The sequence below is a fragment of the Artemia franciscana genome, chromosome 7, assembly GCF_032884065.1.
Source record: "Artemia franciscana chromosome 7, ASM3288406v1, whole genome shotgun sequence".
Lineage (NCBI taxonomy): Eukaryota > Metazoa > Arthropoda > Branchiopoda > Anostraca > Artemiidae > Artemia > Artemia franciscana.
The window spans coordinates 59,890,982-59,902,123 of record NC_088869.1 but is presented as its reverse complement, the minus strand read 5'-3'; positions in this window follow the sequence as shown (position 1 = coordinate 59,902,123).

Sequence of the window (11,142 nt, the reverse complement as noted above, 5' to 3'; positions counted from 1 at the left end):
TTCTGGAGTTGTTTGACATACTGCTATCTTGTTTTGGTCAAAAAGGCCACTGTAGTTTATCACTGGTCTTACACTCGATTACACATCCATTGAAAAGACCAAGCTGCTAATGAAACCGAATACAAAAGAGATTTCCATTATATATGACAGTAACTATTCCATCATCTACTGGTCCTTCTTACCGTGAGACAAAACGAGGCAATGAAAAGCCATTGTTTTTTTTGCGTGCCATAACCACTTCCTCGTGTTTAAAATTTGGATGTTTTCACTAGGATGTGGGGTATTTGGGAAAATATCATGTAGATAAGTTCAAAATTTTAGTTTTCTTTAAAATGAACATTCAAATTGGATTAGAAAAAAGAGAAAATCATCTTTTAACGTAGCAATCATTTCCTTTTAGAAAAGTTGATACATATGAAATTAAAAAAAAACCTTTGAGACCTGATTATCTTTATTCTTTTCTACGAGAAGAGGGTAATTCGTTCTTGTCATCCTTGTGCGCTTTAGTAGAGGTCAGTGGTAGAGATTTTTATCTACGCTACAGCAGAGATTTTTTCTGTTACCCTCAATCCTTATTTTGCTGTTTTTCACTCTTTTTTAAGAATACATTTGTCACATTGGTCAATTACTGGCAATTGTCAAATTGGTCAATTATCCTTGCCACAATAGAACCCCCCTCACGCCAAGATTTTGCTCTAGATCCACACCTGACAGAGGTACGAACTAACAATATTTATTCCCAGGTTTCAAGGGCGCCGGCAGAAACTTTTCCAAGGGGGAGGCAGACGCCAAAATAGCAGTGATGGTTTGGTGATAGGGAATATATTTTAGGATATATTTTTCGAATGAATAATTTTTTTTTTACTTTTGAACGACAGGGATTCCTGCAAAAGAGATCAATTTAATTGACCAATAATATTTTCGATTATTATGCATTTAATCTTAAAAGAAAATCAAACTCAAACCAAAATTACGAAAGATTTATTGAATCCATAGGTTGTAACAGATATAGACTTGTCTTTATGTAATTTCCTACCTCTTATATTTTACAGAAGGAGTAGAGACACTCAAAAATCATCCTGCCTGTACAGATATCAAGTTTCGATTTTATAACAGCCATTTAAAATGTACTTCTTTCATAACAAGGCAATTTTCCCCCTCGAAATTGAATCCCTTACATATACAGACATTAAAAAAAAATAGCAAAATAAATACAAAATTTAAACTTACTATCCAGCTGTCAAATTGACCCTCTCTCTTTTTGTTGTCCTATTCAACTGAATAAAATGAACAGTTCAAAAAAAAATTCGTCACAAGAGAATCTTATCGAATAGACATAACTGAATTAAAAACTTTTTGTAAAATTTTAAAAAAAACTGGAATTAAAAAGTGACTTCGAACAGTATTCACCAAAAGTAATAATAGAATTCTCATGACAGTTGCTATACTAGTAGTATTGTCTTTTTATGCTGATTAAATTACAAAACAAGTTTTTTAACTAAAAGTAAGGAGCAACATTAAAACTTAAAATGAACAGAAATTACCCCGTATATGAAGGGGGCTGTTCCCACTTCAACGCCCTGCTGTTTACGCTAAGGGGCAATATGCGCATACTTCGAAAAGGCAATATGCGCATACTTCCTTATATGAAATTACTTCGTATATGAAAGGGGCTTTTCCTCTTCAACGCCCCGCTCTTTATGCTAAAGTTTGACTCTTTCTCTTAACTCTATCTCTTAAAACAGTAAAAAACTTTAGCGTAAAGAGCGGGGCGTTGAAGAGGAAAAGCCCCTTTCATATACGGAGTAATTTCATATAAGGAAGTATGCGCATATTGCCTTTTCGTCAGTTGTACATCCCCCTCATCATGCCCTAAAAGTTTCCACTTAATATTCTTAAGCCATTCATAAAATTAAAAATCTTTATTTCGATCTGAATGTTTCTATTTCTCATAATATCGGAAAAAAACGTTATAACCGAGATTACCGAAAAAAATGAATTCAATTCAAAGAAGATGCCTGCAGTATACTGATATGCTGCAGTATTGAACTAGCTCTCAAAGGGATTACACCTGTTTGAACTTTTGAATTGTTTGAACTTGATTTCTTAGCCATGAATTAATCCAGTTACTACAGAAATTGTGCAATCTGATACTTGAATTTATCACACAATCAGATTTTTGGCGTTTTGAATTGAGAAAACTAGATACGATAGCCAAGTGTGGTGTGTAGAGTAAATTGGATATAATTTGCCTGTGCGTTAATTACACTTTTTAGTGTAGAGAAGGATTAGCAGTTGGGATGACGTCGCACAGTTTGGACTGATTGCTCACTTGGATACATTAGTGAGGCTCGGCCCTCACGGAAAGATAAGTTTCTTTCACTTTATAATCTTTCATTTACTAGGCATGAATCCTGCGAACATTAAAATCGGTGATTTATTCCTAGCCAAATTTGCAGGCTATCCCCTCTGGCCAATTCGAATCCTAGAGGTAATGAGGACGAATACCAGATACTGCAAATTTGCTGTTTTTTGCTACGGCAAAAAAAGGGGGCTGTTCCCTCTTCAACGCCCTGCTCTTTGCGCTAAAGTTTGACTCTTTCTCTCAACTCTAATTTTTAAAACAGTAAAAACTTTAGCGTAAAGAGCAGGGCGTTGAAGAGGGAACAGCCCTTTTCATATACGGGGTAATTTCTGTTCGTTTTAAATTTTAATGTTGCTCCTTACTTTCAGTTAAAAAAAACTTGTTTTTTAATTTAATTTCTGAACGTTTTTTAGTTAATCCTTGTTTTAATTTCGGCTCTCCGCAGATGAATAATTAAAGTGAAATTTGCATATTTATTTATTTGGCTAAATGGCTTTCCAATAGTTCTGATCGAATGATTTTGAGAAAAAAGGAGGGGGGGGAGGCCCAGTTACCCTCCAATTTTTTGGGTACTTAAAAAGGCAACTAGAACTTTTAGTTTTTTACGAACGTTTTCATTAGTAAAAGATATATGTAACTTACGAATTAAATTACATAACAAACTTCTATATTCGTTCGTTTTTATTATCTATATGAGAGGGTTCACCCACTCGTCAATACCTCGCTCTTTACACTAAAGCTTAAATTTTGTCCCCTGAATCACAAAGGCCGTAGAATAAATAGTTGAAATTACTAAAAATGCTTTAGCGTAAAGACTGAGGTATTAGGAGGAGGTGAACCCCTTACAGGCGTAATATTTTCTGTTCGTTTTCATTTTTAATGCTACTCCTTACTTTCAGTTGAAAAAACTTTTGCGTATTTATTTTTTCATTGTTTTTTTAAATAATGCTAAAAAATGCTGCGCCCCCTTTATGGAAATCTTCTTCCCCATGACAAATTCCTCCATGGAAAGTATCCCCCACACACCCCCTCTTATCAACCCCCCCAGTCAAAAAATCACCCTGAAAACGTCTGTACACTCCCCAAAAACCATCACTATAGTTCGTCCTCAAAGACATATTTATAAGGTTTTTCAACTATGCTGAATAAAATGGCTATTTCAGAATTTTGATCCGACGACTTTGGGAAAAAATGAGCGTGGGAGGGGGCATAGGTGCCCTCCAATTTTTTCGGTCACCTAAATAGGGCACTAGAACTTTTCATTTCCGTTCGAATGAGCCCTCTCGCAAAATTCTAGGACCACTGGGTCGATGCGATCACCCCTGGGAAAACAAAAAACAAAAAACAAACAAACAAATAAACACGCATCCGTGATTTGTCTTCTGGCAAAAAATACAAAATTCCACATTTTTGTAGATAGGAGCTTGAAACTTGTACAGTAGGATTCTCTGATACGCTGAATCTGATGGTGTGATTTTCGTTAATATTCTATGACTTTTAGGGGGTGTTTCCCCCTATTTTCTAAAATAGGGCAAATTTTCTCAGGCTCGTAACTTCTGATTGGTAGAACTAAACTTTGATGAAACTTATATATTTGAAATCAGCATTAAAATGCGATTCCTTTGATGTAACTATTGGTATCAAAATTCCGTATTTTAGAGTTTTGGTTACTATTGAGCCGGGTCGCTCCTTACTACAGTTCGTTACAACGAACTGTTTGATTCTAAATATATAAAATTCCTTCAGTTTATTGTTACCTACCAAAAATCTGAAAAAAATTGCCCTATCTTAAAAAAAGGGGAAGGACTTCATACAAAGCATGCGATCTTATTGAAAATCCCTTTGCTAAATACATCATATCAGAGAACCTTACCGTAGAGGTTTCAAGTTCCAACCTTCAAAATTTGGAATTCCATATTTTTTTCAGAAAAAACATCGTCCATCCGTTTATCTGTTTTATTTTTTCCGAGGGGTGATTTTATCAAATTGAAGGTCCAACATAATTGGGAGGGGGCTCATTCAAACCTAAATTTAAAGCTGTAATTCAAGTAACCACACAGATTGGGTCAGGGAAAAGTCTTGTTTTCTGCCATTTTAGGGCACTAAACTACGACTTTGCCCCGAAGAGGATGACTTTGCAATCATTTTAAAATTCTGAGAAGCTAATTGATCTAAAAGTATCAATAACTATATTTTAGGCTTCCCAGTTGCAAAAGCCGTCCTGGCCGAGTGGGTTGGAGCGCTGGATTCGGGATCCCTTGTCTGAGAGGACGCGGATTCGAATCCCGGTGTACCCAATTCTTCAGTTTGGGACGGGGGTTAGTGGCGTGACTCTGGAGCTTAGCCAGAGTCGACCCAGCTCTAAATGGGTACCTGGAGAAATCTGGGGAAGGTAAACAGGAAGGGTGTGCAAAAGCACAGGATGGCTGGCCCCCAACCCCCCATTGCACTTCCTGGCTGAAGGGCCAAGAAACGGAGATCAGTACCGCCGGTAGGGACTGTAAAGTCTAATGCCGTATCCTTACCTTTTTTTTTTACCTTTTAGTTGCAAAAGAAGTAATGCCAGAAGGTGGCAGTAGACTCAATCAAGTTGATTGGCTTCTTTTGTAATGAGATTAGGCTATGTTTGGTGATCTGTAATTGTGTATCAGCTATTTTGAAGGGGACTAGTCATTGTTTAGGTGGGAGTAGGGTAGATTTCTAAAAATGTGCATTTTTTATTGACAAACCGCTTATTTTTCACGAGGTTTCAGATAAATGTTGAAAGGGGTAGGGGGGGATAGTAATTAATTAAAGTGTTGGTCTATACAATTAAAATATTATTCCCATATCCACCAGCATAGTAGTGGGAAAGGCAAGGCCGGTCATCATCAGCCCCGCCAGAATATTTCTTTGGGGTGGCAATCAATTCTAGGAACTTAGTTTTCAGCAATTTTAGATGGTAAAATTTTTCTTTTTCTGTTTATATGAAATGCTTTAATGTATGTAAACGGATGTGTGTAATATATTCATAGAAAACAAAATCCTATTGTAGAAGTTGTGATAGCTTCAGTTACGCAGAAGATCAAAACTCTCACAGAATTTTCATCCATACAAACAATAATACGACCGTTCCATGGCCTTTCCATCCAACCGAAATTCTTTAGTAGCAATATTAATTTGGATTAAAAAAAATTATTATTCATCTTTTGTCCGCCCACATCTTGAACTTTGGAACCCTGGCATCTCCCGTGAAGAATCCGACAAAATTGAGTCAATCCAAAAAAGAGCCTTGCGAATAATTTTCAAAGAAGGCAAGGTGCCTTACTCTCTGCTCCTAAAAAAGCTAGTTTGGATACCCTTGAGCGAAGGAGGTCGTCGTTGTGCCTCCGTTTTTCAAAAAATGCATTAACGAACCCTCACTCACCATCCAGATTACGACAGCCTCGAGCTGTTTCTGAGCCTATCCCAGTTTTGTCCCCTATTCGCTGCGTTACTTCCAGATATGAAAAAAACCTTTGTCCCCTTCATCAGAGAAAAAATAAATAAAATAGCCAACTAGTTTCCCCCCTTTTTTTCATGTGAGGTGCTTTAAGTCGTTGCACAAATTTGCTTGCCCCCCGCTGTTTTGGTCTAGTTTCCCTTTTAATTCATATGTGTTTTTCGTGTGTTTTATGCTTCGTTCTTTTTTTTGTGAGTCTTTGGACTTTTTTAGTGTCCCTTTTAATTTGTAGATATATATGTTTATTTCTTGTTCTTTTCTGTATTATTAGATTTTTTTTTTGACCCCTTCCCTTTTTTTCTGACTTGTATTTGTTCAAGTTTAGTTTGACCGATTTTTTTTTTTTTTTTTTTGACTGATAATTTGATTATTCATTATTATTAGTGTTTTTTGCTTTGTTTGCTTTGTTAGTCGACTCCGAAGTCCGAATTCGGCCCTTTGAGGGCTTGTGATAGTGATTTTTTTGAAATAAATATCTTATCTTATCTTATCAATTTTTAAAGTATATTCAAATTTTTATCCAAAATTGAAATTGCAAATTTTAACGTTGGACGGTATTAATCAACGTACAATTATCAATTTACACATTTTAAAAGCAATTAAACAGGAATTTAAGGTACCAGTACCTCAAATTGTATCTTGGATAGGCCCGAGTATAATTTGGAAAACAATTAGAAATTAAATAAAAACGAGCTTGTCAACTGAAAACAAGGACCAGATTTGAAACCTATTTGAACAGGATATTCTTTATATGAAGGGGGCTGTCTCCTCCTTAGCTATTTACTCTTTAGTGTGAAGTTTGGCTTTTTTCCAAATTTTCAAAGAAAATTTGTAATTGGAAAAAAAGATTTTTGAAAGCACTAAAAAACCTTTGTTTAATGAGCAAGGTGTTGAGAAAGGGGCAGTCCTCTTTATAAGTAGAGTAATTTATGTTTGCTTTAAGTTTTAAAGTTGCTGCTTACTTTAGTTCAAAACTTTTTCTATTTGTTTAATTACATTTCATGAAACTGTAAAGTTGTATGAATTTTCAACTGAAAACAAGGACCAGATTTGAAACCTATTTGAACAGGATATTCTTTATATGAAGGGGGCTGTCTCCTCCTTAGCTATTTACTCTTTAGTGTGAAGTTTGGCTTTTTTCCAAATTTTTAAAGAAAATTGTAATTGGAAAAAAAGATTTTTGAAAGCACTAAAAAACCTTTGTTTAATGAGCAAGGTGTTGAGAAAGGGGCAGTCCTCTTTATAAGTAGAGTAATTTATATTTGCTTTAAGTTTTAAAGTTGCTGCTTACTTTAGTTCAAAACTTTTTCTATTTGTTTAACTACATTTCATGAAACTGTAAAGTTGTATGAATATTTCGAGTGGGAGTATATATAGAAAAATCTTTAATAAGAAGAAAAAGTTTTATATGATTAATTTCTTTTGTAGTTAGATTTGGTACTTTTTGCGTTGAATTCTGTTTTTTGTGCGTGTTCGTACTGTTGTTAATTTCCTTGCTTGTTTGTTATTTATTTATATTTTGTGTGTATATGGCCCACGGATTTTTGAAATACACTTATCTATCTATCTATCTATCTATTATACTTTTGGTAACGCTGATAAACTACCAATATTTCAATGATCTCTAATTAGATTTTGTTTACCACGAACTGTTTAGAAACAGTTCGTGGTAATGAACTGTAAGTAAGGAGGGACCCGGCTCAATAGTACTTACTTACTTACTTACTTGTGGCGGGAATCAGGCGTTTCCACCTCACCCGGCATCGATGATCTTAGAGACCTTCTTGGACCATGTTGATCGATCTTGTAACAGCTGCTCTGCAAAGGCGAGCCACTGTGTTGACCATCTGTGACCAAATTTTCTGAAACCCCCTATTGATTAAAGGTCTGACTTGGCCAGGTTCCACCAGTTCTTCCTCTGTCCTCCTTGGCGTTTCTTCCAGTAGCTAATAGGCTCAACTAGAAGTATTTGGCGAGGCAGGTACTCTGGCGGTTTCCGCAATACATGGCCCAACCATTTCAAACGGCGTTCTTTAATAGTGAGCACAACATCTCTCTGAATATTGCACATTCGACGTATATTCACGTTGGAGATACGGTCACGTAGCTGTACTCTACGTGAGTACAGCAATAGTAACTTAAACTTTAAAAATCGGAATTTTGATAGTAATAGATATACCAAAAGAATTGGCTTATTATGGTGATGCCAAATATTAAAATTTCATTAAGTTTAGTCTTGTCCATCTAAAGCTACGAGCCAGAGAAAATTTAGCTGATTTTCGAAAAAGGGGAAAAGACCCCCTTGAAGTCAAAGAATTTTAATGAAAATCAGATTCATCGTATCCAAGAACCCTACTGTAGATGTTTCAAGTGCATATGTGTAAAAATTTAGAATTTTTCAACTTTTGCCAGAAGAAAGATCTCGGATGCGTGTTTATTTGTTTTTTGTTTTTTCTCTAGGGATGAATGTATTAACCCAGTGGGCCTAAAACGTCGGGAGAGAACTCATTTTAATGAAAAAGAATAGTTCTAGTGCCTTTTTACATAACCAAGAAAATTGGGGGGCAACTAGGCCCCCTTCCACGCCACTTTCTTCCCAAAATCGTCCGAACTAAATTTTGAGATGGCTGTTTTGTTCAACATAGTTAAAAGGACCAACAACTATACCTTTGGTGATAAATGGACCCCCTAACACCCCTGGGAAAAGGTTTTAAACTTATCAAATTTGCCCATTGTTTTGTTTGTAATTGTAAGGAGCGATCCGGCTCAATAGTAACCAAAACTCTAAAAAATTGAATTTTGATATAAATAGCTACATCAAAAGAATCGCCTTTTAATGCTGATTTTAAATATATAAGTTTCATCAAGTTTAGTCTTAGCCATCAAAAGTTACGAGCCTGAGAAAATTTGCCTTATTTAGGAAAACAGGGGGAAACACCCCTTAAAAGTCGTAGGATCTTAACGAAAATGACACCATCAGATTCAGCGTATCAGAGAACCCTACTGTAGAAGTTTCAAGCTCCTATCTACAAAAATGTGGAATTTTGCATTTTTTGCCAGAAGACAAATCACGGGTGCGTGTTTATTTGTTTGTTTTGTTTTTTTTTTCCCCAGGGGTCATCGTATCGACCAAGTGGTCCTAGAATGTCGCAAGAGGGCTCATTCTAACGGAAATGAAAAGTTCTAGTGCCCTTTTTAAGTGACCAAAAAAATTGGAGGGCATCTAGGCCCCCTCCCACGCTCATTTTTTTCCCAAAGTCAACGGATCAAAATTTTGAGATAGCCATTTTGTTTAGCATAGTCGAAAATCATAATAACTATGTTTTTGGGGATGACTTACTCCCCCACAGTCCCTGGAGGAGGGGTTGCAAGTTACAAACTTCAACCAGTGTTTACATATAATAATGGTTATTGGGAAGTGTACAGACGTTTTCAGGGGGATTTTTTTGGCTTTTGGGGTAGGGTTGAGGGAGGGGGCTATGTGGAAGGATCTTTCCTTGGAGAAATATGCCATGGGGGAAAAAATTCAATGAAAAGGGCGCAGGACGAATCTGGTCACGTTAGAAAAAAACGTCAAATTAAGAGCTTAATATACAATGCTGGGTGTTCGGAGCCTCTCTATTATGGAGTATAATTTGAAAATAACACAACTATACGAGCGATAAAACATATATACCACAACCATAACTCAACTAACGAAAGAACTGCTAAGAGATAACACAACTATAAAGCGAAAACAGGTGAAAACTAACGGGAAAATAAACGAACTAAGAGGTGGAAGGGGCCCAGAGAAAAAATATAATCCTTTTTCAATTTTGAGCCTAACTTCCGCAAAGGAGTAATAATATCAGAAGCCCCGAAATACCGAATTATTCTCTTTTCAAACAGTTCGTGGTAAGGAACTGTAGTAAGGGGCGGCCCGGCTCAATAGTAAACGAAAGTCTAAAAAACAGAATTTTGATGCTAAAAGATACATCAAAATTTTTGATGAATTTTTACGCTGATTCTAAATATATCAGTTTCAATTAATTTAGTCTTTGTCATCAAAAGTTACGAGCCTGAGAAAATTTGCCCTATTTCGGAAATAAGGGGGAAACATCCCCTAAAAGTCATAGAATCTTAACGAAAATCACACTATCGCATTCGGTATATCAGAGAGCTCTATAGCAAAAATTTCAAGCTCCTATCTAAAAAATGTGGAATTTTGTATTTTTTGCAAGAAGACAAATCACGGTTGCGTGTTTATTTGTTTTTTTTTTTTTTTTTTCCCAGGGGTCATCTTATCGACCAAGTGGTCCTAGAATGTCACGAGAGGGCTCATTCTAACGGAAATGAAAAGTTCTAGTGCCGTTTTTAAGTGACCAAAAAAATTGGAGGGCAAATAGGCCCCCTCCCATGCTCATTTTTTTTCCAAAAGTCAACAGATTAAAATTTTAAGATAGCCATTCAGCATAGTCGAAAACCATAATAACTATGTCTTTGGGAATGACTTACTCCCCCACAATCCCTGAGGGAGGGGCTGCAAGTTACAAACTTTGACCAGTGTTTACATATAGTAATGGTTATTGGGAAGTGTACAGACGTTTTCATGGGGATTTTTTGGTTTGGGGGGTGGGTTTGATGGGAGAGGGCTTTGTGGGAGGATCTTTCCTTTGAGGAATATGTCATGGGGGAAGAAAAATTCAATGAAAAGGGCGCAGGATTTTCTAGCATTACTATAAAAAAACATTGAAAAAATAAACATGAAAACGTTTTTTTCAAATGAAAGTAAGGAATAGCATTGAAATTTAAAACGAACAGAGATTATTACGCATATGAGGGGCTCTAAAAATATTTTAGCATAAAGAGCGAGGTATTTAGGAGGAGATAAATACCTCGCTCTTTATGCTAAAATATTTTTAGTGATTTCAACTATTTATTCTACGGCCTTTTTGATTCAGGGGTCATTCTTAAAGAATTGGGACAAAACTTACGATTTAGTGTAAAGAGCGAGGTATTAACGAGGGTACAAACCCCCTCGTATACATAATAAAAATATAAGAATATAAAAGTTTGTTACGTAAGTTAATTCTTAAGTTACGTATATTTTTTACTAATAAAAACGTTCGTTGAATATTAAAAGTTCTAGTAGCCTTTTTAAGTAACCGAAAAATTGGAGGGCAGCTAGGCCTCCTTGCCCACCCCTTATTTCTCAAAATCGTCTGATCAAAACTAAGAGAAAGCCATTTAGCCAAAAAAAAATTAATATACTAATTTCATTTCAATAATTTATGTGCGGAGAGCCAAAATCAATCAT